The sequence below is a fragment of the Aythya ferina genome (genome assembly GCF_964211825.1).
Source record: "Aythya ferina genome assembly, chromosome: 11".
Classification (NCBI taxonomy): Eukaryota; Metazoa; Chordata; class Aves; order Anseriformes; family Anatidae; genus Aythya; species Aythya ferina.
Window position 1 is genome coordinate 6,232,936 of NC_140307.1, and position 6,150 is coordinate 6,239,085.

The window sequence follows — 6,150 nt, forward strand, 5'->3', positions numbered from 1 at the left end:
TATGTACAGCCTTCCAGAGACACAGAGCTGGAGACAGGCTCATGAGGAAGGAAGTGAAACACTTCTCACAGATGATGACCAGAAATAAACATCCAAGGCAGGGGCCTCTGAGCCTGCCGCAAAAGGATGGGGAAAGAAAAAATGAAAAATGGGTCAGCGAAGGCAAAGCGTTGTGCCTCCTCTCTCTGGTCAATCAGATACCTCTGCATCCTCTCCTGCAAATCCCTAGGCCTGAGAGCTGAATCCACGTGAAGCTCTTGTTTCATCCCCATCTGAGCTGGGGTGAGGTCTGGGGCGGATTTCATGGGGCAACCATGCATAGTATCTCCTGCTGCTGGGATAAGGTAACAGGGGAAGACAGAGACATGGCAAAACCACATCATGCTCCTGGCATGATATAAAGTGCCTGGGGAAACCGAGGAAGGAGCAGGATACAAGGACTTCTTGTCGAGAAGCTCCTGGATGAGGTCCAGCCATGGAGACCAGCTAGGGCAGCCGGTGGGTGTGGAGAGCCAGAATGAAGAGGAACAGGAAAGACAAAATCTGGATCCATAGGATGACTTTCTTCCAATCACAAGGCCTTGAAGGGAAGAGGGAAACCTCAGAGGTCCCACAATGCTTCCCTCCTTCCCTCTCCAGCACCTGCCTGTCCCTGCTCCTGCCGGGGAGCCAACCCCAGGAGGCCATCTCCTCCGCTCGCCCAGCTGGAAAACACACTGAGGAGGGATCCTGGTTTTGAGAACAGAATGGGGCTGCTTAATGCACCATTGTTCAGTGCATAATTGCTTCCTTTCTTCCCCTCACTTCTGATAAAACCAGGGGCAATTCCTTCTAGCTGGAGGCAGCCTCCTCCAGGTTCTTACTTAAGTCCTTAAAGAGAGACTTTGCAAGGAAATAATTGCTGCCTTTATACTTCAGAGTCTTAACAAATATCTTTAGACCTCATTTCAACACTTAGTGGGTTTTATTTAGGTGTTGAAGGGATTGCCTTTTTTTTATTTTAGCTCCTGCAGTCTTTTTTTTTTTTTTTCCCTTCCTTTCTGTTTCTTTTTCCTCTTTCAATCCCGGAAAGAACATATGCATTTATAAAGTCAATTCAGAACTATTTTTAGGTTCAACGTTGTGCAAATTTAAAATTACTTCCAACAGTAATGTTTAACTCTGAAAAATAAGGTGCTTTGGATCAAATTAAATAAGGCTTTTAAGTAAGAAATATTAGTTTATCCCCAATATATTCCTGCTTAATGCAGGCTAAAATTTATATCCTGGCTCTGAAGGACTAAATTGTCCATCAAATTCTTTAGTAAACCTATAAATATCTCAGAAGGTGAGGAGGTCTCATCAGCTCAACACAGCCAGCGAATGATGGGGAAACTTCAGAGAAAAATGGCTTTAATAAAGCAAATATGGTTTCAGTGAATGGTGAAAGGTCTCACAATAGCAGCACTTACCCGATGCTCTTTCTCATGCATGGAAAAAAAATGCACATCTGTATTCAGTGCAAAAGGGAAGATGAAGGAAGGTGCAGCCCTTACTGACCCAGGAGGAGAAGACACCAGCTGTGTCCTGTGAGACAGGGCTGAAGCCCATCCACCAGGGTCTGGGGTGGACTAAAAGAAGAAAAAAAATAATCCAGACATACAGTATCACTTCGCTGCACAAGGATGCATGCTTTTACCTTGTATCAAAGTGCATAATTTGGATTGCTCCTTAACCTGAGGAAAAAGACTGGAAATGGTAGTACCATCATCACAAGGATGCTGAAAAGAGTGACTGGACTGGCAGTCTCCAGCACGGCTTAGTTTTAGGGCTCTTCTTGACAAACGAGGATAGGCGTAGCAACACCCAACATTACAAGATTAGGTTTTTGGAAGACCCCCCGTATAACAGAAAATTGATAAATGCTGAACACACATATTCCATACCATGTAAGTAACCCAAAATCACAGAGCACCACATGCACTGAAGACTGAGAGGGAGAAAGACCCGTATGAGATCTGACTCTTGACAACCATAAACTATCTAGCAGACTGGCAACGTGTCTTTTTTTTTTGTCTTTTTTTCCCCCAAAGAAGTCCCAAAGCCTATGGGCTAGATGTTGTCATCAGCAAGAGCTGGGGAAGATCACCTGAAGTTTAGGAGCCCATGGGTTGGCTAGAGCCCATGTGAAAAGCAGAAGAATAGTCTGCCATAGAAAAGGGAGATGTGAAAAATCGAGACGAAACCACACAAAGTTGGAGAAAACAGACTTTTTCCAGGGCTCCCTCTCCAGCCAATATACAAGTTCAGAGTCAAGCAAATATTTCCCAGCACCTCTGTCTGTCACTTAGGTTTTGCATCCTTATCAGCTGTGGATTGGCCCCATTACATTCCTCCTGCTCTCCAAAGGGCCAGGAATAAATCACACAGGCATGGTTTGAATGCCTGAGACTTAAGCTCGTGCTTAAAGTTAAGCTTGTGGTTAAGTGATTTGCTGGTGAATTTAGGCTCTGGAGTATTTGGCCGAATTGGGCCTAATGGGTTTGTCCCGGTGGAGTAGTCAGATTTGTAGGAAAGCTTAAGAAAATAGTTCTTAAATAAATCACATAATTTCAGAGGTTCAGAAAAGTATGATTTTTTTTCTGCTTCAGGTATAGTTTTGCAGGGAGGGTGGTCTTATTTTATCAGGTGAACATATCTTTGTTACATACGTGGACAATTTATACCTGCAAACTGCACCAGCTCCTTCTCTCCTCCCTCCCCAGCACACAAGTCCAAATAAGTGTTCCTCACAAATGTATTGGCAGAACAAAAGGTTCTTCATGAACAATATATTTATTGTTCACATTTAGAAAAATAAATACATTTTTAAAACATTCAAATTGAACCAAGGGACTGGGGGGGAGGGGTATAAAAAAGAGATTAGTTTTCCTACCATAACACCTTCTTAAATTAACATTATTACTAAACAAAGGCATGTCAGAAGACACTTTTAATTAAATTGATTTATGGGAGAATTCAATGGATTTCTGCCAGTTTACACCAGGAGAGATTTTGACCCTAGGTGATTCTGTGTGTGGGAGAGATGTGTACCTCTCAGATAGGGGCTTCAGGGGGATCTTTCTGTTTCAATTTTAGATCGTCAATCTCTATTCATGCTTATCATACAGCAAATCCTTGAGGTACCTTTACAGTTTGATCATAGATTGTCCTCGCTTGAGATGATTCTTTCTTTAAATAATAAAAACCTGAAAAAGCCAAAACTTGTATATCTTTGCTTGTTATGAGCATTTTGTAGGGGTTGAGGGTAGAGAAGCATCTCACCAGATTGAAAACTTTTCCTACAGTGACCAGCATTGAGGAGAGAACAGTATGGAGGAGCACATGAAGGCATTGCACAGGAATACCTCTGCACGGCTTCTCTTAGAAAATTCAATTCACTCTGTGGACATTTTTCCCCTATCTAAGCAGCTCTTCACATCTGGCAGCTTCTCTCACCCAGCCTTCTCCCCAAGACCCTCCTGCTTTTCCAAAAGAGGTCCGTATAATCCTCAGCAACTCCTTCATCCTCTCCACTTCAAGCCACTTCAGAAATGTCTGCCCAGAGCCTGTCCCTGGTACCACAGCCAGCTAAAAGCAGACTGTGTGGGTGAGACCAGATGTCCTCTGATCCTTATCTGCAAGCCTCAGATCCTGGAAGCTCCTCTTCTTTGTGTGCCATTGTGAGGCAGATATTCATCTTGACCCAGGCCCATAGGTTGAGAAAAAATAAATAAAAATGCAACCTGCCAGCACCAACTGGACTGATGGGTTAAGCCAATGTAGAAATGTGAAGAATGACTGCAGCAGGTCTTGCCAGGTAGGCCAGAAGCCAGCTGATGTCTTGAGTGGGTGTTTTCCTGCAGCTGCCTTCGTTCCTGCTGGTAGACCTGTCCAGCTTCTCCAGGAGATCACAGAATAATTCCTTGCTGTGCTTCATCCCTTGGCAGCCACCTGAGAGCACAGCAGAGGGTTTAAGCAGGTACCTTGGTCCCTGCTGCTTCTCAGATCTTCTCATGCACAAGCTGCAGCTCAGGCTTTATGCCAGGGTTTATGGCCATTGCTGTAGGATTGCAGTGGGACACTTACATACACATCAGGTAAAAAAGATGCAGGCTTTCTGCTCCTTACCAGCAGTCTCCTTTCTCCCTTCTCCTTCTTAAATTCCTCTTCCACTCTTGCTGGGAAAAATGCTAGGTCTGTGCATCACAAACCTCATCCAGCAGAACATCCAAACAATCCATGAGAAGACGCCTTGGACTCTGTTCTCTCTGCTGCAGCCAAGGTCTCACTGACTGGTGGAAAAGAGCACTGAAAAGCCTTGCTCTGTTGCTACACATGATTTGCGTATCACAAAGCAGAGAGCTGCAGATTTCAGGGCCATTACAAGGTCCCAAAACCTCTTCTGCACCTGTTTTTGGCACCAGCCAAGAAGTGCATGCACTAGTCCAGGAGGAAGAAGACAACACTAGATCAGGTCACTCTCTGAAAATTAAGGTCTTTTTTTTTTTTTTTTTTTTTTTTTTTTTTTTGACGGTGTTTCTTCACTCCTTTGTCCTGTTAATGTCTCATCCACACAGAGAAGCAGCTCTGCTATTTTCTTGGAGTCCATCCCGGCATGCTGGCTGTAACTCTCTGCTCTGTTTTTGTTCCCTCGTTTTGAACCGATGACGTGCCCCACCGTCTTCATCAGATATAACTTTTGTCACCCTGTTTGATGGCGGTCTGAAAAACATGATCCTTTCCCTCACTGGAGTTAAAAGACTTTATGACTTGGATTGGTTCCACCCACTGTCCAAGACTGATACAAACAGGGAGTGCATTGACTTTTGTTAAAATTTTACATTTGTTAAGCTTCTGCTGCATGTCCAGCCCATTCACCTTCCTGATACACAATCGAGTTTCCTCTCTGCATACCACACAAGCAGGCAACGTACATCCAAAAAATGCAGAAATAATCTATTTATCCTGAGCTTTCAGAAACATGTATGTGCAGAAGCAAGGAGAAAACATTTCCTCTTTCCAACCTTCTCTTGGGCAAACAGGTTTTGGTGTGAAGAAAGTACACACACAGATTCTCGTAACACCATTGCTGTCATCCTGGAGGGGCAGGGATGAACAGTAGATTAAAAGTCTTCTCGTTTCTTTTTTCTGAATGCTTTGTTCCCTCCCTAGGCTCTCACCTGCAGCTGGCAACAAGCTGAAAGCAGACCTGCAGGGGCAACCTCAGCAAGATTTGCCATGCGAGCACAGCCAAGCCTCCAGACAAATTCCCAATTCTTTCACTCAGCTGTTCCTCTTTCCACATGACTGGATGTTGCCTCTCAAAAGTGACTCATTACAGAGGCATTTGCGTTTTTGGGGGGTAGATACAGCTACTCATTATGTGTGTGTAAAACACTTAGCACAATGGGCTGTAATCCCTGTGGGTTGGCTGTAGGCTCCGCTCCAAAGCAAACACATAACCCCACCACACAACCCTGCAACTCACATAAGAACCGGTGAATTTTTTTGGCACCAGAAGGGATCACGTTGAAGTGCAAAGCTCCTGCATTTTAAAATGCCCCTGGATTTGGCCATGCATCTTTTCAGGACCTCCACATGCACACACATCAAGTTACACAGCTTGATCAGAGGGCCATATGGTGTGGGGGAAAAGGAGATATCTCAGGGAGAAAAGTATAACTATGGCCAGAATATACATATACACAGTTGCATTCCCATATTTGCTGCTAAAGGGTGATGTATAAAGAGGATTTAGAGGTGATTTGTACTGGAGACACTCAGAAAGAGTGAGGCATTGCTTTTGCTGAGAGGAATCAGGTTTAAGTTATCCAGAGGAAACCTGTCAACACCGCTCTTATCAAGTGCCGAAGGATCACTCCTCTCCTGAAAACAAGATTCTGCTTTACTTCGAGCCTTGGAAATTATTTAGTATTTTTCCTGTTTTCCTTGTTTTAAGAATGCAATAAGTAACTGAGTATTTTGCAACTACATACTTATTCAAGATAAAGAATTATTTTTATTTATACAGCAATTTGTATGTGGACAAAAATAGCTTTTTCTGAACAATGTTAAGAAGTTTCATCTTCTTGGCTCTTTGGAATAGTACAGAGCAGGGCACTCTAAAAC